General features: G+C 36.8%; 1 long non-coding RNA gene across 1 annotated transcript; it reads right to left on the bottom strand.

Annotated features, from left to right (window-relative positions):
- Positions 1-5,977: 5,977 nt before the first annotated feature.
- Positions 5,978-20,166, bottom strand: LOC139970106 (uncharacterized). Its single transcript, XR_011794009.1, has 4 exons — positions 20,128-20,166; positions 16,909-16,953; positions 15,235-15,283; positions 5,978-10,212 (listed from the first exon to the last, which is right to left on the bottom strand). It is a non-coding gene; the product is annotated as an uncharacterized lncRNA (long non-coding RNA).
- Between the last annotated feature and the right edge of the window lie 7,070 nt (positions 20,167-27,236).

Below are 27,236 nucleotides of genomic sequence, written 5' to 3'. Positions count from 1 at the left end.
TACTTACACACTATGAGACCTACTAATGGTTACAATTAACAACCAGTTGGTTGCTCCCAAATTGCGAAGCGTTTGGTCCATTACAGATTAGACTGTGTCCCCCACAGTTAACAGTAATACATTTTTGTGCGAACTCTTTCACTTATATTTACTTTAGAAGATTGCAGTATCATATATGTATTTAGGTACGTTGTTGTACAATGTCAGTTGCACAATACATATTGACGGATGGTCATACATTCAACGCAGAAAAGCAGCATTTATGCAAAGTTGTTACTGATAACTTGTATTTAGCAATTTCTGTCTAAAGCTCCGTAAGTTAAAAATAAACATTGAAATATAGATTCTATAAATTATGTTTTCCTTTCTTCTTTCAATAACAATTTTTCATGAATAATGTAAAATAAAACATACATTTTTTAAGTGCATCCCTTGTGATACCGCAGTCAAATGTCTCACTTTACGCTAACATTACATTAGTTTCTGTAATTAATGAGGTGGTCAGACATTCTCGACACTTGATCCTATCATTTAAACTAGAAAAAAAAAAACACTTTACATAAGAATGTTTAAAACAGGATCGGTAGGGGCGAGGAAGTACTTATTATAATGTTTTTAAAAAACACATTTCACCTCGGAACCGTTGAGTTTGCTACTAAATACCAGCGGACTAGGTTTATAGTCCTACGTAATACCGATAGTGTTAATGAGATCACGAATAGAAATATCATCATGACGTTTTCTATCCACAGATTAAGTATATAGGAACTTCGTAGTTGCACAGCGTTGGTTGTAATAAACACCTGAGGAAATAGCTTTATCTTTAGTTGTACAAGTATCGTTAAGCCTTACTTACAACTATAGGTCTATAGGTCTATTGGACAATACCATGTACCAGTCTACAATTAATCCTACGCTATTATTATCAAGTTAGGTTTGGCTCTGATACAGTATTTTTTTCTGGTTTCCATGTATTCAACACAAATGATAGACAATGACTGCACTAAATAATTCCGCTTCTATCAAGAAAGTTAAGGACTATTGTCTTACATAATTCATCTTATTCTAATTATTCATTTGGGCTGGGGTGGTGATTTATCATCGGAGGATGCTCAAAGTATTATTTTAACCATAAAAAATTAAGGCTGTTAATTGGTTCGCCGTTAATTAAGTTTTGACCGGTATCAGCGGTATTTTTGCCTCTCCGATCGACATTTTAGAAAAGGCGATTGAAAGTTACCCTCTATCTTCTTTAAAATGTAACAGCTACTGCAGGACTAGTTCGACAGTAACTTGCAAAAGCTGCCATGTTATTGTTTACATCATGGGATACGTATTCTGGTATTTGATTGATTCATTTTCATGAGAATAAAGATCAAAATAAGTTGCTTCCTTTTTAAGAAAATTCAAGCTTGCCTAGATAAACGTTTAATTATTTCTGGGTCTTTTTTGAGTGAATATTACTAGCTTTTGTGTGTGTTGGTGAATGGTTTGTGATAGTTGGTGTTAGTCTATGACACAGATCATAAGATGAAACCTCTATACTTCAATCAGAGTATAATGAAACCTTCGGTTGCGAGTATACGTCTGTTTTATTTATCAATATATATCATTTAAAATATGTTTTATTTATCCACGGTGTTTAATTGTTGAATTAATTTTTATTAGCTGATGATATTTGATATTTGTGAGCTCTCCTTTATTAGTATACGCAGCTACGATTGAGACATTTCAGATCATGTAACTGAACCGGCTTGGTCGCAATATTACCTTAAAGCTACAGACTAGTCTGTACTGAGCGACACACACTTCTCAAACAACGTTCTGTAGTAAATATTTAACAATTATATTCACTACAAATAATATACATGAGGGCAATCCGCGGAGATGCATATCTCATCGGAAGCACACTTAAATTTACTGAGACTTCCATGCAATTAACCAATGTTGACGAACGTATTGTATAAGCTCGTTGACGCCTTTATAATGTAATTACGTACCCTAACATGTATGGTGCGCTAGAACCTGCCATATTTCTTTGGTTATTGGGCAAGTAAATTCCGAGTTAGAACGCGCAGTGCATGTCAAGCTTGTATGTGTCTTGGTGAAGTACTAACACGTCACGTAATAACATGCATAGTAGAAAATATTGCTTCTTAAATATGAGCTTTCATTTCGCATATGCAACAATAATATTTTGGAAGAAAGGATATCAAATGGTATGGTAATTGTTCTTTTTTAACCCGACTAAACAATACAGTTAGTTATGTTCTCCAAATTTCAAAGTACACCAAATAGATATGAGCAATTGCATCACCACGGAACAAAATTTTCACTTTGAATATGTAAATTGGAGTTAAAATATAAACAAAATATAAATAATGCACTAACATTTAACAAATATGGACAAATATTCACTATAACATCATGCATGCACAATCCATACATGTATGAGTTTTTCGTCTACTATATACAATAACCACCTATTACAGTAGCCATGTCTTAAGATTTAAACCAAACATGGTTAGAAGGCATTATTTTAAGTTGCTGAAAGTAGTAATTAGAATAATGAACAATGGCACACTCATGCAGTGCTGAGAATTAAATGTTATTTTCCAATACATTCCGAGAACAAAAGAAGGAAAGGTAGTAGAGTAATGTTTAAGTTAGGCTACATTGGTATTCATCTCCGTGAATGGAAAAGTAACATCACACATACACGCGCACCCACACCCACAAATGCACGCACCCCATCTGAACTCTTTCTGAAAAACGTATATTTGTTCTTGCCTGCATGGATATAATATTCTCATGGCGAAAGTGTGATATTACATTAGTGAAGGAATTATTTGTACCGACATTTTGACGGTAGGTATTGACCAGTTTTACTTAACGCCCACTAATGAATTATGCGAAACAATAATTGGAGATTGATTGATGAATTAACAGTACATAATTCGACTTGGTACTTACTTAAAATGATATTGTAAAATCAAATTAGGTTTGGTTCTATTTTACATTTCAACAAACAAGTTTCATGCTCTGGAATGATGACTAATTTACTTTTATTATGAAAAGAAATGAGACACAGGTGTCTGTGTAACTTTTTTTGTCTGATGTCTGTGTATGCAGCACAATTGATGGAACATGACTGCGCGATATAATTCCGTCTCTATGAAGAAAGTGAAGGACTATTGTTTTACATATTTCACCTTATTCTAATTTTACAGTTTGGGCTGGGGTGGTGATTGATCATCGGAGGATGTTCAAACAATAGTTTAAATATAAAACAATTTAGGCTGCTAGTTGGTAAGCCGCTATTTCACTTTTCGACCGGTAACAGCGGTATCCAATATCTGTTTCCCTTACGATCGACATTTCAGGAAAGACTATTGAAATTTACCCTCTATCCCCTTAAGACGTAAACCAGCTACTGCATGCCTAGTTTGCCAGTATTTGAGTGTAACGTTATTGTTTACATCAGGGGATGCGTATATATTCTCGTATTTGATATATTAAACTTAATTACAATATAGGACATTTATAAGTAGATTATTTATTGAAGAAAATCATGGGCTAGTTCAAGTTAATTAATTGTGGGTTGTGCTCTACTTGTCTTTGAGAAGTAAATTGTTGTTCGTGTTTCACATAGTACCGTTTATTCCAGTTTTCTAATATTAACATAAAATTTCATTGGAATGTGTACTCACATGGATGACGAGAGGTCAACGGGACAATACTTTGAAAGCCAATTTCTGTTTATCTCCCAGAAATTTCGAGAAGTCAGGAAGGTAAAATTGCGTACGACCTTCACCATTAGAAAATAACTATCGTTACGTACGCTAATTAGTTGAAAGTGTATCCCGGTATAAAACCAAACTGATCCTCTCAACAAACTTAATCCTCCACAAGGAATCATCTTCTCAGCCCACGAAAAGATGTAGGTCTCTGAAAACTATATTGATCCTTAATTCATGGTAGTATATAGTCTACATCCATCTGGAATATCGAAATCAACGCAAAAGAATCACAAGGTAAAATCCTGGGATATCGATCCAACGACAAAAATTGCAAAAACTTTTCCATAGATGTAAAGCACGATGAGAAGGTTGCATTTTTTTTAATTGATGCATTGGCCTGACTTTAGAATCCGTACCATATGAATGTGCAAGCTTACTATTATCATTAATACAATACTGTATGACTAGATACAGAACACCTGAGCCTGGAATGTTTACAAAGCCACGTGTGGTTTTCTTTTCATTCATTTCTTCTTCGGAACAAAGAATGGGATTTTACGCGTATTGTTATGCTAATCTTACCGGATGCTTCCTCGCATGTCGAAAGTATTCCTGAAACACGTGTATGACAAAGCAAAATACTCACTCATTATATATTCCAGTTTTATTCTGTCGGAAAAAATTGATTATCGCTCGATGCCAGTCTTGTTTTGAATCAGTACTCCAGGTTATTCAAGTGAAAATGAAATATTATCGGCAATAACATTGGATTATCGGTTACAAATCAAACCGATAATAGTTGTATTCACAACCTAAGCAAAACCAATTGCAAATCGGTTATAAAAACGATCACAGTCTTCCCCTAATAAATGCAAAAAAGCTTTTACGGTTGTAAGCTGTATATTACTCTGGTTCCATTTATGTTTCTCTTGATGTTTATATCTATATCATTATGTTCTTTGAATATTCATTCTTGTAAACATCAACAACTAAGTTACGTCAGGGCGGCCCTTCCTATCTCAAATAAACATGGATGATCGAAATAATCCTAGTGTGTCCAGATTTCCAGCCACCATCCCCTGCCTTCCCTTTTGTATTTTGAACTGTGGTGTGTGTACTGTTTGATGTTTTTATTTAATTAATGATTACTATCAGTAAGTTGACTAGTTAAACACATAAACAAGGAACAATCATTACCCTACCATTGAACTTTGTATCAATCTGATACTATCGCTTGCTTACGATGAATTGCCACAATATGTCAGCTGGCGGTATACCATAAACTGCGCTGTTAACGAGAAAGATATATCTCTTGTACTGCTGACCACAAAATCACACCATGAAGGATGAAATAAGCCAATTACTCAGTCAAAGAAGAAACTATACCAGGTCATACAAACAATCTTCTGGATTTGAATGACATCAAGCTATTTTTGAACTTATATAGCTTGGCCAAAATCATATTCGGTGACAGCGGAATATCCACCAGTTCTGAAAGAACATTTACTGCATTAAAATAAAAGTTGATCTTTGTTTATGAATAACCAGCTAAATCATGTTAAAAACAAAATGTAGGTGTGACCAGAAGAGGGAAGATCCGTATAGCAAAATGCTATTTATCAGTTGTTAAATGTCTCTCAAAGTATGCTACTTATTAATGTAATCGTTGTTTGGCATCGTTTGGAACGGCCCTGAGTAGGACGAACTTTTTTTTTAAATCTTTACTATGCCTTCAAAGATAGCTGACTAAACTACATGTCGCTAGATTCCCCTTCATTAAAAATATTTTCATTTCGTACTTGTCGTCATTAACCTCCAAATCAAGATAACAAATATACAAATTCACAAGGGCGTAGGAACCGGGGGGCTGGGGGGCGCCAGCCCCCCCCAGTGAAAAATGTGGAGGGGCGGAAGTATCATTCCGCCCCCCGGTTCGCAAGTCAGAAAACACCTTTTTTCATTTCCAAATGAGAAAAAAAATCTCATTTGGAGCACCAAATTGCATCTAAGGCCAAGGGTAAATACAAAATTAAGTTTACAAAATGGAGTGGGTGTTGAAGTGTGCTATATTGCACCAAATTGCATCTGAGGCCACCTGGAAATGCAACAAAATCCAAAGGGGAGGGGGCAGTCATTCAAAATATTTAGATTATCTCTTCAAGTTAGTACCTTTGCTAACACTAACACTGCAGTAGAATATAGAAAGCAGACGAAGAAAGGAAACGGATCACAGAATCTTTGATTTGAAGTTTTATTAATTTACAAGTCAATATCGTGATTTCACGGCGGTTCTGAAGGGACAAACAAGTTATAAACTTACTGCTTTAATAAGTAGCACGACATTCAAACAATTTGATATTTTATTGTCAATGTGTCCTGTTAGTGTAAGTCTTAAATGAACGTAGTTTTGACGTGCTGTGAAAGTAAAGATACAGCACGGCATCTTGATCATTCAATATTTTTGTAATTGTTTTGTTACTTGACATGTCAACAAATGTAATTATTTTGACATATTTCCAAGTCATGTGTTACCTAGCTCCATGGGGTAAGGCAGCAACTCGACAATTTATCCATTTTCGTCAACATATCACGTTATCGTGTTAGTTGGTATCTCGACAAATATTACGTGTTTCAAGTGTTGTTGTCCCAAACACATAAAACAACACGACAATTTGACAATTCTCTTCTCAGGATTTTACTGGTTAGCGTGACTTATCAACTCGACAAAGTCATGTGTTTGACGTGTTGTCAAGGTTAATACAAAGCGACAACTCGGCAACTTCCTGAAAGTCTGAAATTCGAAACAAATATACAGATTAAGTATGATGTCGTGCTGTACTGACACAGTAGGGCTACATGTCGGTTGTACCTTTCAAACCACCATACGATTCATAACAATACAAAATTATAATAAAATATTATCAAATCAAACTTATCTCTGATGGTCATTGTAATCACAAGTTACATAAGAATTTGGTACGAATAAGATACAAAATGGATACCAAACTGCAACAACAAGATATAGGTTTAATTATTTTGGACAAAACGAGGACATGTTGTAATGCATGGCTGTTAGAATGTAAGGTGTTTTGAAACGAAAACAACAACACATAGTGTAAGGTCCGTGTTAATACTCTCTAGTATAGGATGACAGAACGATTAGCAAAAATTGACTTTTCCAAGTCAATCACGTGAAACAGCTAATCGAATACGAACTGAATGGCTCATCAACTATATTCTTACACTTTACCTCTATCATTATACAAACATATCTCTCATTACCTTTGTTTAATTACTTGAAAGGTAAAAACGGTAAAAGAAAGCCAAAAAAATGAAAAGACAAAAGAACGAAAAGATAGAACAATAGAAAGATCGCAAATTACGGAAACATTGATTAAAAAAGGTGTTATATCGAATATAATATATAAAAAGAAAACAAATATCCATGAAGGCGATTTAAAGTTATTATTTTTTTTTTAGCAAATTGCTAGTGGAAGATTACCCCAGAAATGGTTACAACAATATGTATCACAATATCTTGAGGGTATAAAATGAAATGACCTGTTCGTGTGCTAGCAAGAGTCTTAAAGCTTGGACAATTGAAGCCAACAATTTAAGAAACTGCAATGACGTGGTATTAACAAAATAACGATATTTTCATTTATTTCTTACAATGTGCACAATATTCTGAAATAATTTGCCATTATAAAACCTATTATCAAAAGTTTACATTGGTTTGTTGAACAACTATTGGTCTCAGCCATGAGTAAACTACAAGACCTACCATATATAGAAGTACGATCATTGATTTCAAGCTTCAGTAAACAAAATGTTCAGATTGTCATTATCTTGTTCGAATTATTATTGAATGACGTCACAGACACGTCATTGTATTGTCTTTTATCGGCTGTAATGTAACTAAAGGGAAGATACATAACTAAAGTATACATGAATATAAACGCTTATAGCCCGCGTAGTAATGAGATAAAGGAGAGTACAATAGAAAGCCAAACATTATCTTTAAATTAACTGATTTAGCTCAAAATAGTAATGTTATGCAATGATCATTATATTACGTAATATACACGTTATTGTAAACCATACAACATATTATGTTTACAGTTGGCTTTAAATTCCATAGATTACAGAATTAACCATGAACAATGAACAAAGGCAAAAAAAAAAAAAAAAGCACAAACCACCCCAACAAAAACAAATATAAAACTGGTAGCTCTAAGTGAATGCAAATGATGCATAACATGTCATTACTTGTAACAAAACTGCTACATGAAATATACAAGCTAAATAAGGAAAGAAAACCTAAATAAATGACGTCATTTTAACTGGAAACGTCTTGAAGTTCGATATACACCAAAACTTCGATATAACAGATCACTCATAGATTAATATGCAATTGCTGACCTATGATAGAGATCATAGTGACTCTAACACATTATATGTATTTCCAATAAGATCACTTTATGAAAAACGCAAAGAGTAAAAATATATACACGTTTTAAATGGTTTCGAAGTTAATAACAAAATACGTATAAGTTTAATTGTAATTGTCGAAAAACAAAAGTAAGCATAGGAGGTGAAATCATTTCACTGAGAAGTTACATTGGTAGATTATACAACCATCTTCACATTTGGTTTATTCTCTCTTAAAGATATACAATTGATATCACATTAATCTGAAGACACATCAATCCCAAACCCTCCCCCCACCCCTACCACCCCAAAGTTCAAAAATTTCAGAGTGATTATTCTGATCCGTCTTGGACGCTGAAAACGTTACATACAAATATGGCAAATGGGTTTCCTAACTTTTAGTTAGTTAGGTGGACCAATCGATTGGTATATTCAGTTCCAATTGAGTTCCAATTGACAAGCTTGCTTTTATTAGCTGGGGGTAGGCCTTGGCTCTGATGAGGGGTAAAGAGCCTTCTAGATTAGGAATCAGGTGGACAGAGTGCTTGCGAGCTAAACCAGTCCACATGGTACAGCACAGTCATTGGGTGGTCTCTTATTTAGGTTGATTCTCCCAGGGAGGGTGATCCCAGGTCTTGGGCGGAGGTCAAGCTCTCTGCCGGTGTCTAATAGTTTCTATGTTTGGTTCTTGATTTTTTTCGGTTTCAATACGTTGAAGGTTACTATCTGTACTTATGCCTACCGTATTAAATGTAATCCACTTTCATATATTTGTCGGTACCTCCAACATTTTTTTCTACCTGCAGGGTCTTCATTCAGTCCATCTCGATTATGATTACATCCCATACCTATATTAAATCTAATATTTCCACATTAAATCGAAAATAAACCACATAGAAGAAAAATAAAGCATCTCGAGATTGTGTAACACACTTACAAAAACAAAACAAAATATGAACTTATAATAGATGTTGAATAAGTAAAGAAATAATTGAATAATACTAATACATAATGAACAAATTAAAAATTGTCAAGTTCATTTAATTTGACTACAAATTGGTGTATTTTGGGTCAACTTGGAATTTCCTGAATCTCTGGTCAACATTGCATTTCTATTATCTGGTGGTAGCGTAAAGAGTGGTTTAACGATTGGCTATACACTCGTCGTAAAAAAAAAGAACTGAGACGAGAAAAGCACTCATTGCCTCTGATATTAGAACTGTTTGGTGTTATAATTACGTAACGTAAGTATGCTATTACCATTATGTAACATAAGTTGAACTTTATTCTCTGTAAATGCAGCAAAGATATCATAAATTACATTACAATGTGGCAATTGATAGTTCTTTTAGTGCAGAACACGATTACAATTGCACATTCACTACATTCATTATCACTAGTTAATCCGTTTAATGAAAAACGAAGAAATTACACATTCGATATATTATTAAGCTTTAGTTAATCAAGACAAATTCAGAACCTAATCATAACCTACATTCACTATGATATTAAGTAAATCACATTTAATCTGTATGATAAAGAACATGATTACCCATTCTCTATGTTACAAAACAGCAGTAAATCCGTTCCATATGTCACGATTGAACAATCGATAAATGACGAAGTAGCAGTTTATGCGTTCTATACGTCACGCGTCTACAAAAAATAATGAGTTAAGCAGATTTGGAAAGGCAAGGTCCTTTAAAGAATAATTTTAATTTAATTTTAAGCTAAACGACGAAAATCGTTGATAATTACTATCTTCTCGCAAAATATGATCAATAATCAGAAAGCAAAAGACGGTTTATTAAATAAAACAGTCTGCTACGAACAACTTCAGAGACTTCACTGAGAAGAATGTCAGACTATCTGCTCTCTCTCCAACCCCTCTCTCTCCACCCAGCTCTCTCTTCACATCCCCGCCCCCTTTCGCTCTCCAAAAAGCTGTCTCTCTCTCCACCTCTCTGTCCTTCTCTCTGGAAGAGTACACATGAGACATCTACTGTTTCTCGTGGAGATAACTCTTATCCCAATATGTAACCTAGGAAGAAACAAATTGTTACTGTTGAAAAGTGTTGTCACCTCTACGAACTGTTGCAGTTAATGAAAATATGACGCAAAACAACATATGTCACCTGCATCACTGACTGACAGAGATCCCTGCTACACAGAATAAAAGGCATCACCTGCTACACACACTGACGGAGATACCTGCTACACAGAAAAACAGAAATCATCTATTACACATACTGAAGGAGATCCCTGCTACACTGAATAACAGGCATCATATGTTACACAGTCTGACAGAGATCCCTGCTACACAGAATAACAGGCATCATATGTTACACATACTGAAGGAGATCCATGCTACACAGAATAACAGGTATCGCCTGCTACACAGACTGACGGAGATACCTGCTACACAGAATAACAGAAATCATCTATTACACATACTGAAGGAGATCCCTGCTACACAGAATAACAGGCACCATCTATTACACATACTGAAGGAGATCCCTGCTACACGGAATAACAGGCATCACCTGCTACACAGACTGACAGAGATCCCTGCTACCCTGAATAACAAGCATCACCTTCTACACAGACGGATGAGATCCCTGCTACACATAAACACAGGCATCACCTGCTACACAAACTGACAGAGATTCCTGCTACAAATAATAAAAGGCATCACCTGCTACACAGACTGACGGAGATACCTGCTACAAAGAATAACAGGCATCACCTGCTACACATACTGACAGAGATTCGTGCTACACAGAATAACATGCATCACCTGCCACACAGACTGACGGAGATCCCTGCTACACAGAATAACATGCATCACCTGCTACACATACTGATAGAGATCCCTGCTACAAATAATAACAGGCATCACCTGCTAGACACACTGACGGAGATCCCTGCTACACAGAAAAACATACATCACCTGATACACAGACTGACAGAGATCCCTGCTACACAGAATAACATGCATCACCTGCTATACAGACTGACAGCGATTCCTGCTACAAATAATAAAAGGCACCATCTGCTAAACAAACTGACGGAGATCCCTGCTACAAATAATAAAAGGCATCACCTGCTACACATACTGAAGGAGATCCCTGCTACAAATAATAACAGGCATCACCTGCTACACATACTGATAGAGATCCCTGCTACAAATAATAACAGGCATCACCTGCTACACATACTGACGGAGATCCCTGCTACACAGAATAAAAAGCATCACCTGCTAGACACACTGACGGAGATCCCTGCTACACAGAATAACATGCCTAACCTGCTATACAGACTGACAGCGATTCCTGCTACAAATAATAAAAGGCATCACCTGCTATACAGACTGACGGAGATCCCGCTACACAGAATAACAGGCATCACTTGCTACACATACTGAAGGAGATCCCTGCTACAAATAATAACAGGCATCACCTGCTACACATACTGATAGAGATCCCTGCTACAAATAATAACAGGCATCACCTGCTGCACATACTGACGGAGATCCCTGCTACACTGAATAAAAAGCATCACCTGCTAGACACACTGACGGAGATGCCTGCTACACAGAAAAACATGCATCACCTGATACACATACTGACAGAGATCCCTGCTACACAGAATAACATGCTTAACCTGCTATGCAGACTGACAGCGATTCCTGCTACAAATAATAAAAGGCATCACCTGCTACACAGACTGACGGAGATCCCTGCTACACAGTAAAACATGCTTAACCTGATACACAGACTGACAGCGATTCCTGCTACAAATAATAAAGGCATCACTGCTACACAGACTGACGGAGATCCCTGCTACACATAATAACAGGCATCACCTGCTACACATACTGAAGGAGATCCCTGCTACACAGAATAACATGCATCACCTGCTACACATACTGATAGAGATCCCTGCTACAAATAATAACAGGCATCACCTGCTAGACACACTGACGGAGATCCCTGCTACACAGAAAAACATACATCACCTGATACACAGACTGACAGAGATCCCTGCTACACAGAATAACATGCATCACCTGCTATACAGACTGACAGCGATTCCTGCTACAAATAATAAAAGGCACCATCTGCTACACAAACTGACGGAGATCCCTGCTACAAATAATAACAGGCATCACCTGCTACACATACTGAAGGAGATCCCTGCTACAAATAATAACAGGCATCACCTGCTACACATACTGATAGAGATCCCTGCTACAAATAATAAAAGGCATCACCTGCTACACATACTGACGGAGATCCCTGCTACACAGAATAAAAGGCATCACCTGCTACACAGACTGACGGAGATCCCTGCTACACAGAAAAACATGCTTAACCTGATACACAGACTGACAGCGATTCCTGCTACAAATAATAAAGGCATCACTGCTACACAGACTGACGGAGATCCCTGCTACACATAATAACAGGCATCACCTGCTACACATACTGAAGGAGATCCCTGCTACACAGAATAACATGCATCACCTGCTACACATACTGATAGAGATCCCTGCTACAAATAATAACAGGCATCACCTGCTAGACACACTGACGGAGATCCCTGCTACACAGAAAAACATACATCACCTGATACACAGACTGACAGAGATCCCTGCTACACAGAATAACATGCATCACCTGCTATACAGACTGACAGCGATTCCTGCTACAAATAATAAAAGGCACCATCTGCTACACAAACTAACGGAGATCCCTGCTACAAATAATAACAGGCATCACCTGCTACACATACTGAAGGAGATCCCTGCTACAAATAATAACAGGCATCACCTGCTACACATACTGATAGAGATCCCTGCTACAAATAATAACAGGCATCACCTGCTACACATACTGACGGAGATCCCTGCTACACAGAATAAAAAGCATCACCTGCTAGACACACTGACGGAGATCCCTGCTACACAGAATAACATGCTTAACCTGCTATACAGACTGACAGCGATTCCTGCTACAAATAATAAAAGGCATCACCTGCTATACAGACTGACGGAGATCCCGCTACACAGAATAACAGGCATCACTTGCTACACATACTGAAGGAGATCCCTGCTACAAATAATAACAGGCATCACCTGCTACACATACTGATAGAGATCCCTGCTACAAATAATAACAGGCATCACCTGCTACACATACTGACGGAGATCCCTGCTACACTGAATAAAAAGCATCACCTGCTAGACACACTGACGGAGATCCCTGCTACACAGAAAAACATGCATCACCTGATACACATACTGACAGAGATCCCTGCTACACAGAATAACATGCTTAACCTGCTATGCAGACTGACAGCGATTCCTGCTACAAATAATAAAAGGCATCACCTGCTACACAGACTGACGGAGATCCCTGCTACACAGAAAAACATGCTTAACCTGATACACAGACTGACAGCGATTCCTGCTACAAATAATAAAGGCATCACTGCTACACAGACTGACGGAGATCCCTGCTACACATAATAACAGGCATCACCTGCTACACATACTGAAGGAGATCCCTGCTACAAATAATAACAGGCATCACCTGCTACACATACTGATAGCGATCCCTGCTACAAATAATAACAGGCATCACCTGCTACACATACTGACGGAGATCCCTGCTACACTGAATAAAAAGCATCACCTGCTAGACACACTGACGGAGATCCCTGCTACACAGAAAAACATGCATCACCTGATACACATACTGACAGAGATCCCTGCTACACAGAATAACATGCTTAACCTGCTATACAGACTGATAGAGATTCCTGCTACAAATAATAAAAGGCATCACCTGCTACACAGACTGACGGAGATCCCTGCTACACAGAATAACATGCATCACCTGCTACACATACTGACAGAGATCACTGCTACACATAATAATATGTATTGCCTGCTACACATACTGACAGAGATCCCTGCTACACAGTATTACAGGCATCAGCTGCTACACATACTAATGGAGATCCCTGCTACATAGATTAACAGGCATCACCTGCTACACAGACTGACGGAGATCCCTGCTACACAGAATAACAGGCATCACCTGCTACACATACTGACGGAGATCCCTGCTACACTGAATAAAAAGCATCACCTGCTACACATACTGGCAGAGATGCCAGCTTTACAGAATAACAGGCATCGCCTGCTATACATACTGACAGAGATCCCTGCTACATAGAATAACAGGCATCACTTGCTACACATACTGACAGAGATCCCTGATACACATAATAACATGCATCACCTGCTTCACAGACTGACATAGCTCCCTGCTACACCAAATAACATGCATCACCTGCCGCACATACTGACAGAGATCCCTGCTTCACATAATAACAGAAGTTACTTGCATCACATACTGACAGAGGTGCCGGCTACACAGAATAAAAGGCATCGCCTGCTACACAGAATAACGGGCATCACCTGCTACACATACTGAAAAAGATACCTGCTACATACTATATTTAGGATTATTTACTACACAGACTGATATGAATCATCTGCTGTCAGATTATTTAAACCAACTCATCAATTTTAAATGTTAAAACACGTTCGATCCCGGAGAGATATTTCTCTTTTTCTTTCCATATTCCTATTCAGTCCTAATCCGTGAGATGCAGAAAGAGTTGTCACGATTGATATGTTTGTCAGCACTGCTTATAGAAGATGTTTATCAGTGTACCAATGATGCGTCACTAACGTTTCAGTCCTGTCAGAATATTCAAAGCTCAGTCTAAATTACTTTATGAGAAAATACCCCCTCCCCCATGCTCCCTCCTTCTTACTAACCAACTTTGAGATGCCAAATTTGATCTCTCCTCACAAAATTCATTTTGGTTTCAGTTGAGGAATACATTTGACACCTGTTAGGAAGTAGCGATACGGATTTTCGATTTCTTATTCATGGTGTGTTTGTTACAGCAGATCTCATCCAAGAAAAAACAATTCAATTGGTTATAGAAGTAGAAGTCTCATTCAGCTGTGATATTCTTTACTTACATCATGAGACTGTGCATTTCTTTTTAGAACTCCTCTTCTCTGCTGCATCCTGAGAAACAAAATGAAATCGAATTTATTTATTTTATCAGGATGATTTGGGAGAAAGCTTCTGATCACTTCCATTTCTTTCAGCAAAGTCATGTCTGATTTTGTTTTACTTACAAGAGTTCGTAATGAGTACCCTTCAACTATTTTATTTCAAGATTAATTTATTCATTCAGTGCATAAACTGAGCCCTTGGTAAGTCTCGTAAGACGCCCTTTAGTTACAGTAACAGCAGTAGTATCAAGAATGACTTTCTTATTGTGAAAAATTATGTAGTGCTATTAAATATTTCGAATAATTCATCGTATTGGTGTGAATTATTGATTCCATCCCATCTTGATCTCTGTTGTTACTAGTGAGCAAACTAAATTCACTACAGATAAGACCGATATCAGACGTCTCAACTATATCAGAGACTAATAAAACTGGGCAATCTAAATTGTATTGGATGCCATCCAAGGGTGCTCGGTTGTTTATATTAGGTGAAAATAACCTGTTTTGGTTGAGTTATCAGACTTTACAAACAAATAACCTAACCGAGGAGTTGACGTCATAATTCATATAACCTTAACAGAAGATTCCAGAGATTTAGCTCATTTAACAGGTGAATATTTAGAACACATCAATAGCAATAAAGTAAAATAAACAATCATTTTCTTTCTGTTAGTGGACTGTAACATATTAAGACAATACTTCTGTCTACAGTCACCATTTAATCCATTTAATCCATTCTCACAAATAATCGCATCTACTACAATACTCTTCCATATAATTGTAGTTTTACTGTGCTGTATCCATAAATGCAATATTGTTGAATTAGCTTAGTCGAATAGTTCTAAGAAAACCACTCATTATATACTCTTTAAGTTGATTGGCCAGTTATGGTTATTTCTTCTACCAATTTCGATCATATCAAGTTTTTGTTATACCATTTTAAGGTTATTACGAAATTCAGAGACAGTCCAGACTGAAACAAGCAGCAATGATTCAATTTCATCATCGGATTACGCTTGATCGCTAGACCATCAGAAATTAGTATTATCATGCATAAATTAGCTCCCTTTATCTAGTAGTTCATCTCTAAATATAATTATGAAATATAACATCAGTTTTCTTGCTATCCGTCAAATACTGCTGAGTATAATTGCTAAATTATATGAACAGATTCTCAGGATGAACAGATTAAGATCCGTGATAAGATCATTGAAAGTGTTATTGTTTTTATTAGCTCACTTTTGAAGTCATTCTTAACTCGATATTGTATGCAATATACAAACATCAGGTTGTTTGCAATTCCAGAGGCAAGCGACCCGTGGTAAAACAACATTCTATTTACTCAACAATCGTAGGCTGACATGTGGTTATATACATATAATGAGGAACATTGGTTGTAAATAATCAGCAATGAACACGAAATCTCAGACAATTCCATGTTTACATATATTTTTATTGATGTTGATCTTGTCGATTTGACGAGCTTTGTTGTCAACTGTCCTCAATAGATGACATATCGTATTCATGTTGTATATGACTCACTATAAAGCTGTCTCACGAAGATAAGCTCTTGTTTGCTAATTGAATATACTTAGTATAAGGACAAACTGAAAACGAAACATTCAATATTCTTACTTCTTCATCCGTAACATAAGCCAATGGTCTAGGTTCGATGTAACCCTGCAAGAAAGGCAAACAAATAATCATACATAACAATAAAACAAATTTCATCCTGATTAAAGTGCGCTATATGCCTATATCTATCTGCCTTATGTTATTCATGTCGCTGATTTTCGAATAGTTTCCTTTCACCCTGCAGGTGTCCTCTGGTTAGATATAAAACGCGCTAAAACACGGAATCTCTTGATAATTAAAATTTATTAAGAGGAGCACGAATTGTGACAATGTTATTTTAACATAATTCAAAAATGTTTACGATTTAAACTCAAGCGTATAAACATTTTTGTTCGTGTTTTCCGTTTTTTCTTTTTCACCCTTAGCTAGTCCTCCATGTACATCGAAATCACTAAAAACACAGAAACTAATATATTTCTTTGGAGGAGCATTAACAATATTTATAACGCACTTCCCACATTTTACAGTTACAAACAATTGCACGTTAGGAACAAATTCATGTACTGCTAATTTCGGTTTCCGTAAAAGTTGGAAAGAACAAAATAAGTAAACTTGCAGACATGCGCTAACGTCTCCAATAACGTCAAGCATAATTAACTTACGTTAAAGTAATCTCAAATTGATGGGAATTTAAAATCTAAAAAGGGCCTCCTTATTGTTAAGTTAGTTATAATTTTACTAGTCATGGTAGTTACTAATGTTGTTGCTGCAAATGAATTAGAAAAAAATATATATATTACATCAATGGTTACTTCTGGTTGAAAAAAACCCAAATATGTGACCAGAAAAGTTAAGTCAGCTAGCAGGCTAGTGGCAGAACCTGTATACCCTAAACTACACTTGAAAATTATGCTGATGTGTATGTTGTATATATGCTTGGGTGAAGGACGGAGATTCCACATTTTTATTAACATGCAGGTAGCGAAAATGGGGTAAAGAGATGGAATAACGAGAAGTTTGACGTAGCTTTGCTAACGAGATATAAAGATAGTTGAAACTGTCGCACATTGTAGAAAATTAGAACTCGAAGCAGGTTTGGTGTCACGTGTTGCAAGTTATTTGACAGATATTTATTTAATTGTTTTTCCGCTGCATAGTTTTGACTTAAGAATGAACATGAATCATATACGGTCCCCATGCACGGGAGTCGCATAATTAATAAAAAATAAACGATTAAAGATGTGTGTATTTATATTATGATGCCTTTATTCTGAAAGAACTGAATGAATGTTTCATGAAACACGAAATTCCTGCTTTTATTTCTTACTATATTGTTAGTTTCTCTGTACAGAATCAGTATAGCGATTCCTAATTAACAACAATGGCAATACGGCTGAAAATGGCCACTGTATATGACAATAGTTAAACTTTTTGACGGTTTAATCGCGTTTAATAGACTTCCATGGGGGGAGGTGTAATATACAACTTCATCAAACTTTGGATAACCAATTTTAGATATACGACGAATCCTCCCTCTGTCTAAACGCATTGGATATACAAGCTGCTATTTTTCTGCTTTTCAAGAGAAATACTTCATCACTTCAACTCATCCATCTTCTGCATGGTGACTATACAAACCCAGTATTCGTTATTACCAATACGTCTAAACAATCCTAGCTGTACGTGTTAGCTGACTAAACATGGCTCAATAATTTAGATATAGCAGGTTTCGAAAACAGCTCTTATGATAATTATGTTAATAGAAGACATAATTTGATACTAAACATTCATAAGAATATTGTTTGTTAGCTGGACTAGTCAGGTGTCATTACATATTAAGACACAAATTTAAATAAAAAGAAAGAAAAAAGAACCTTCTGATTAAGTATAACATGCGCCATATGTTTGTACATGTGTGTAGGCAACATGTTTAAAATTAATGTTTACATAGAATATTTCAAACTGAAGTATTATGTGTTTGAAAATAAATAGAATGATGCCTTATATCATATTTTGACTAGTATTATATTTGCTGGTTAAATATTTAAAAATTGACCGATTACACGGTTAAAAACTAACAGTACTAGGTTGTGCTAATAATCAACCCAGTTTTTGACAACAATCTTTTCTAAATTACTTGTATTTCTCGCCGCTCTGGACTGATAAGTCAGAATTGATTTAAGCATATTGCCCAATTATTGTGTTTATTCTTTTGACATTTTGTTAGAAATGTTGAGGAGTCACCTCACATCCACGTAGGTTCATCTTCATTAAATACCTACGCCGTTGCTATCATGTCAGTTTAGTCTAAAAGGACCCTCATTGCAACTTACCTGATGCACATGATCCCTCAGATATTAAAACATTTATTTTTTATATTGTTTCTAGTTTCCTTATATTTGGTATAACAACAGCTTGGTATTCTCACATTCCACAGGGAATGGTTTCTACTCCAAATTAGTCATTTTATGTCACAATGGACCCTCCTGTATCACTATGAATAAAAATGATGCTATAACCCAACCGATAACATCACAACCCAGTAAATCATCTTGCTCCTAGACTCACTGACATTGCAACAGAGCCTATCAGTTTATCTCTTCGATTTCAATATTGAATTTGTTCCTGTTTGACGGTTATGTGATGACGCTTACATGCAAACTTTGTTGCATCGTTTCCAAATTTCTGTGAGAAGCTTAGCTCCTCCTTAACCATCCCCAACCCCTCCCCGACACCATAGCATGATTCTAATGACTTTATAGTATCAAAGAATACCGGAGTAGAGATTTATGGGAGATTTGAGTCTCGACTTCTTGGGCTGGCATTTTCTGTTTATAGAGAAAATTGTTACACCTGCTTTTTCCTTTTACAGTCAACCTTGCCTGGACAGCTGAAATTTAAAAAGTTAAATTTCAATTTCGTGTGTGACTTTAAAACACCATAACATCGGAATAACCTTGTAGTATTAAAGGTCTATTCGTTTCTTTGTTGAGCATTTCTTTGACAGTGTGTGCGTAAGGAAGATTATTAAGGCCGCATCTAAACTTGTCATTAAGAACAGTGCTATAATCATCACGTGATATGAACTTGTAACTGGCCTATCTAAATTCCCTGTTCCAGTTCGATACACGACAATTATAAATCTTTCCCCTGATGAGAAATAAAGTCTAATACTCTGTTGTCTTATTTCTTTGTTCAACATTAATTAATACCTATTTTTGTCTGTTATTAAAATTTCCGTTACTAATTAACAGGAACATGAATCTATGTCTCTCTTACCTCTTCTCCTGGTAGATTGCCATTTCTGTCACAGGCCTGAAAAGAAGAAAAATATTATGTATTCCTGAGATTTTGAAAATGAATTTCAGGAAAACATAATATGGCTAAGCAAAATATATATATAAGTTACAATGATATATCTTCACAAATATCACAGTAAACTATTCCTGACAGGTAAACGCACACCTGTATTGAACACACTAAAGTCAATAAAGGAGACAGACTCGTCAATGTAAAAGGCACGGACTTAATAATGAATATAAACATCAGCGTTATAGGGAAGACATAGTTAGTTTTAAACCCGTCATCACACTGAGTGACGTCATCAAAACTGATTGACGTCATCAAACACTGAGTGACGTCATAATGATTAACTTCTCATGAGAAGGGAAAATATGGCATCATTCAAAGATAGACTCCAGTACATCGTGGTTGGATCGACGTAATGGCAAAACTAAAGCAAAATATTGGTTAGCCCACAAATCATCATATTAGTCCCCCCCCCCCCCTACACCCCTCCTTTTCGTCTTAGATGGTCTGTTTCTATCGTATTGTTGATCGTGTAGAGATTTCCATGAACGTTTGGAAAAATCAGTTGTATGATGAACACATAAAATAAGAGACGCAAGGGGAGGATTAAATAGACTAGTCTAGAAATGTTAACATTGATAAATATCATGAAATATAATAAAACCTGCACATATTGCTTTCTTTCTAAATTTACCCTGGGAATGTATATGTTTAATTGGAAGTTTTTACATGCGCACATAATCAGTTTACAATAGTTGACTCTCTCTGTTCAACATTCAGACCAGGAAGCGACGGTCTGTAAATTAAGGAATATTTAGAGTGGGTTTATGTAACCGATAATCCCTGTGTGTCTATTAGTATCGCGTGAGCCGTTATTGCTATGTCTATAGCTGGACTTGGTTTGGGTTGCTCATATACTCTACAGATCTCTGTTCGAACTCGAGAGTACCACACTCGAACCAAGTAGTCCCGGACTCGGCTCGGAATAAGGAATAATTGGACTCAACTACATCAGAGTGTTTCTTATACTAGAAGAAACTCTCCTCCCACTCGGGCCCAAGCTCCTTCGGGATACTATTTATTTTAAATTAGATTTAGCCGTTATTCAAAAGACGAAAGGAATAATACAAATATTTTAAAACCATTATTAGTTCAGATTCACCGTTGACTTTATTGGTATCATAATGCTGCTGCTTATTCATCATAAAATAATCCATTTGTTAGTTTCAAGTTAAATCCAGATACGTCCTTTCATATATAAGCCTGCTTGGACCCATATATTCATATCAGTCACGTATATATATACATTAATCTAAATCAATAATGAAATATAATCAATATGGATCCCTCAAATCCTAATACAACTCAAAATACTAGAACTGAGTCACATTTAATGATTGTTGTATTGCTGCATGCCGTGACGTCAGACGTAAAGATTCTAGAGATGAAAATTATCCATCGATATTTTCACCAATAAAACATTTTTGACTAAGAAACACTGGGAGCACGATAGATTCATTTCGCTTTATATGTTTTTATCTGTCTGAATATTCTCTATTTTAAAATTGATAATATTCATTGATTCACAAGACAATTACATCTATAAGGAGAGCATATAGGGGTCTACATGCAGAGAAAGAAGGACAACAATAATTGGGAAATAGGACGAAAGTACTGGAGTACGAGCGTGGAAGGGAGACTTCATTTATTTTCATTTATTTGTACCAACCTCGTCACAAGGTTTCTAACGTATATTGTGTATTGTACGATATATATACATCCTGGAGAAATAACTCCTCGTCGTTGGACAATTGCAAATGTATCTTTTTATATAAATATCGTTACTTCAGTAAAGAGAACTAGCCCCCCCCCCCCTCCCCCATAATAATCTCTAAGGAAATTTGTTTTCATCTTTGATATACTATTTAACAATAACAAATGTAACCAGAGAAAGTGTGCCGTTACGATAATTAGGCAATACGTAGATTGTTATGACCAATTGTCTTTATTTGGATTCAAGTTGACTGAATCAGAATTCCGTCCTCAAGTGCAACGTGTGATTACATGAATTACCACTTCATTAATGAGCACACACCACATTTACAGTTGTACAATGTTTCGTTTCAAGTTAAATTAATAACATAATACAACAACGGATATGGCTGCTTTAAGAACACACATATATGGTTCCAAATCAGATGAAAGGGCGTTGAAAGACAGGAGTAGGGACAGTTTATAATAAACTATGGAAAGAAGTTTTCTAGTAACAAGAGAAAGTTAAACAAATGACAAAGATTAGGATGATAGAAGGGTGATGAAAACTTTGTAATATCCTCACATGAGATTCTAAAGTTTACTATGAGCCTGACAGGAAGTAGACACTTGACAACATGTAACATTGCGCCCATTTCAAGAGTGCCGAGGATACGAAGATAATATCTTAGATTAACGCTCTATCCTACCGTCGCCTGTATTACATACTAATATCACATAACTCACTGATCTGTAACTGTCAGCTTCAAACAAATGTATTACAAACGAACAACTGAATCTTTATGTTAATATCTTAAAGTTAGAAAATCACCAAGACTAGTTTGAAGTCTCTATATCGATGTATATTGTAGCACTTTTATCCAAACAAACATGCCTTAGTCCGGAGCGACTGCAACGGAATGCCTACAGCGATATAGACTATATGAATATGCGTTGTCTGTTATACCAGACAGTCGTATATCTGTAAATCAGCTTAGTCTGTTCTTAAGACAAATCCCTCTATGACATCGTCAAAAGTGATGTTTCAGATATAGGATTAATTTTACCATTTCGGTCGCGAGGGATAATTCTTACATCAATAATTGTGTATAAAAAAAATCAGATTAAAAATCCCCATAACTATAATCTGCTATATCTATAATCCGGTCACACGTACATTTTTTCAGACATAACGATGGTCCGACCATGGTCCGACCACGGTACAATTTGCGTGTGACCGCTCTCTACTATGGTCTGACGATCGTCCGACCATCGTCCACTAAAGATGGTAATTAGCATCATTAGCCCCGAATTAACCATGGTCCGACCATCGTTAGCAGAAATAACCATGCGTATCACCTCAATTGCGTTGTCAGAATACACATTTTAGCATAAACACTGACCTCGGCCGGAAATCCCCGATTTCAATCCCTTGACATAGCGACGCGTGCCTAGATACATACGATGTAAACAAAACAAACCTGCACTGCACTGCATACTGTACACTAATAAGTGAACGGTACATACACACGTACGGTTTCTACCACAAAACAACACAACAATCAACACTCCGGACAATTCGACAAGACAACTCGCAATGGCGGCCACAGCTCGCGGTAAAACCTGGGAGGAACAAGAAGTCCTGACACTAATTGATATATTTTGGGGGGAGTAGATACAGAGTATGGTGGAAAACACCGGGAATAAGGAGGTGTTTAGAATGTGTGCGGAAATGATGGCGAAAGAGGGATACGAACGGACGCATACACATTAGCGTGAGCAGTGCGTGCTGGGATTGCATATCCATAATATTTCGCTGTGTATTACGAATGAATATGCGCCTACACGCTCTCTGTCGGCGAACAGCGGCTTCTTGTCTTTGCAGGAATGCTTCTTCCAATATGTGACGCCTCCTTCGTAATACAAACCTCATAATAATAAAACAATGAAAGCGCTACTGCAAATTGAGCTTCCATCGCCATCATCTACTACTTACATCTAATAACCCCGCGAAACATCATCAAAACCGTGACCCTTGACCGACCCAACACAACTGCGCATGATAGCGTTGCAAAAGCATAATTAACTCACCGATGCATGTGTTCGCGAATAACGATCGTCCGAATATAGTACAACGTCGTGTGAGTATACGTGTGACCGCTACCGTAGTTAGTTTAATGATGGGATCGCTCGTAATTTCCTCGTAAATTCTGTCCGGACTATAGTTAAGAAACGATGGTCGGAAGATGAGATTTTATACGTGTGACCGGAGTCTTAGTTTTTTTTTCTTTGCTTTGCTGTAAAGTTTATTCAAACATAATGACTTGGATCCTGTTTGTAGATTATTTTTAGTAACATGAGTTTTCAACAGTTCTTTAATCTTTTACTTTCTGATATTTATGTTCATATTAATGTACATATTTTTATATGTCTTTGGTTCTCCTATTAATAAATATTGTATATTTATACTGGTGATAACGGAAATGAAATGAACAATATTTTTTTTGCGGAAACTCTAAGTGCACATGTTATTTGAAGAACGGTATACTTAGCAATATTATAGAAGGAACTATGAATCTGACCGCTTGCATTAACCTCAGCAGGATTTTAGAATAGAAACAACTTCAGCTCAAGTTCCTACATGTATAAGAAGGTGAAGCTAGTATGTATATGTGTTATGAACAAACTGTGATAGGTGTTATTTAAGTTCCGATGCTGGTTAAAGAGCAACCAGGTTTCTCATGCATCTCATGCATCTCATGCATTATGCATCTCATGCATTTCATGCATCTATCCAAGTTATAATAATTCATCAAACTGATGAAAGCTTTTGGGTGCTATTTGATGGTTATTAAGTCGATACTGTTAACGAAACCAGCTAAGTGAATCTTGTCATCCAACCATTGCTGTAAACGGATCATCCAACTTCTCCAAAGGAGAGTCTACTGCACATCTGAGATACTCTTTAACAAATTGCAGAAATCAATATACGGCACGGCACGGCACGTGGTTAGTATATATATATATATATATATATATATATATATATATATATATATATATATATATATATATAAGGCGCGTATCCAGGGGGCGTTGGGGGCGCGCGCCCCCCCGGGTAAGAAAAAGAGGAGAGAAAAAAGAGAAGAAACAAGGGGAAAAGAGGGGGAAAAAAGAAAAGGAGGAGAGGAAGGAAGGGAAAAGAAAAAGAAGAAAGAGAGAAAAAGGAGAAAAGGAGGGAGTAGAAGATTAACGCCAAGACACCGGGAAGAGAAAGAGGAACAGTGACATACGGTAATTACAGCGCTGATCCATATTATATACACAGGGTAGCCAGTGACAGATCGAGGATTACGGAGGGGACGTGCACCTCACCCTACCCCTTACACCGACAACTCCATTTTTGACGTTTCCATTTTTCCTCTCTCACTAACGTATCTATATGTATACTATATATAGTCTATCATAACCAACTGTGGCTGGTTTTGAACTCGACCGAGTCGTCGGGGAACATGACGCATTTCGGGAAGGGGGAGACCGCCCCCCCCCCCCCGAGCAAATTTTCTTTATGATATCGCTAGTAATTTCAAAATAGCAAATGCTTAGATGCAACTTACAAGGCCTGGGAAGTGTCATTTCCAGCGATCTGGGGGGCATTTTCGGCCAAAATTTTCTTGTACGCTTCGCGCCAACTCATGGCAAATTACTAGCTACACGCCAATTCAAATTGGTAAAGCAAAGAGCAGATGTCACATCATATCAGCATCAAAACTGTCTATGTGTGTTGTCAAAGACGTAGGAGCCAAATTGGATTTGGGGGCTGTAACGACTTGCCCGAAAAATGTAACCAAAATTTTTTGCGCGCTAAGCGCGCGTTCAACATGTTAAGGTCAATATCATATATGTAAGAATCTGTTATTACATCGCATGCCATCGTGTACCATACGGTCGGTGAAAGTTGCACAGTATACCGCCGGATGCTAATGTAAACAACGAAATGTCTTATGTAGATGGAGAAAAAGCATACAGGTCCAATTATGTCAAAACTCTCTTTTACATTAGTAATGGCGAATTAGTCGGCCAAGCTTACAACTTTATTTTAATTACCAAGGAGATCATTTTTAAACTATCCATTTCCTTAAGCTACATCATTGCAATTTATTTTTCTTTCAGTAGGTGCCCGAAAAATTCTCAGCATATTGCCCGAATTTTCAGGGCGAAAAAAATGGTTGGGGGGGGGGGGGCTGCAGCCCCCGCCTCCTACGCCTATGTGTGTAGTGTTCGGTTTCGAAATATCTGATACCTGATATCGGAAATATCTGCTATTTTTCATTTGAATTCCTTCAACCAAGTTTTAATAGCTGTTATAAGAGGTTGCAATATTTCTACACCAATAAATTAACTGTGTCGGAATTTTAGAAAAATTCCTGACCAGCATTCTTCATCATACTTCGCTCTACTCGTTCAATTTTGACCTGTCTGTTAGGGGTTCAAGGAGGTTTTTCTATATTGCTTGTCTATAGATTGAATTTTCTGCAACATTATGGGTATGTTTTCAAGTGATTTTATTCACGAGAAAAGTGAATTTTCAAATTCTCAACAAGTAATGGGCTTAAAACCTTGAAAAGTGGGGCTTTCGGATATTGTGGGCCGTGACGTATAATAACCTACAAAAGCAATGACCCATAGGACATGCAATCAGGTCGAACATGATGTGTGACTGGTGACAATCTTCAAAAAGGTTATGGATAGAAAAAACTTTTGGGAAATACTTGGTTCTCAGGCAAAAGTGTACATCTGGTTGCTCATTTTCAAGCCCGAGAAGTGCCATTTCCGGTGATCTGGGGGTATCAAAACCAGAAATTTTCTTGTACGCTCCACACCAACCGATGGTGGCGCTCCGCTTAGATAGTAATTCGCGCCCCCCCCCCCCCCCGGGTTAGAAAATCCTGGATACGCGCCTGGTATGCCTTCACAATTTGCCCCTTCCTTGGAAAATTCCACAATTTGTTACTAAATATCACCAAAGAAACGTCAGAGACTTTCACCGAAAGTAGTTTTTACTTTTTCAAAATGAATTAGCTAGACGGACTGCATCCGTAATGAAATTTGGTTTGCCGATAAAAAAGGAAATCAGGGCTGTAGCAACCAGTTACTATATATACATTTACACATCTACATATAGGCCTATATATATATATATATATATATATATATATATATATATATATATTTATATATATATATATATATATATATAAAATATCACGATTTATGCTAACAATTTTGGGGATGAAAGTTGCTAAGCGCCTGCACCCAAGCAAATG

The sequence above is a fragment of the Apostichopus japonicus genome, chromosome 7, assembly GCF_037975245.1.
Source record: "Apostichopus japonicus isolate 1M-3 chromosome 7, ASM3797524v1, whole genome shotgun sequence".
Taxonomy (NCBI): Eukaryota; Metazoa; Echinodermata; class Holothuroidea; order Aspidochirotida; family Stichopodidae; genus Apostichopus; species Apostichopus japonicus.
The sequence above is the reverse complement of the archived record's forward strand: the minus strand, read 5'-3'. Positions and strand labels throughout refer to the sequence as shown.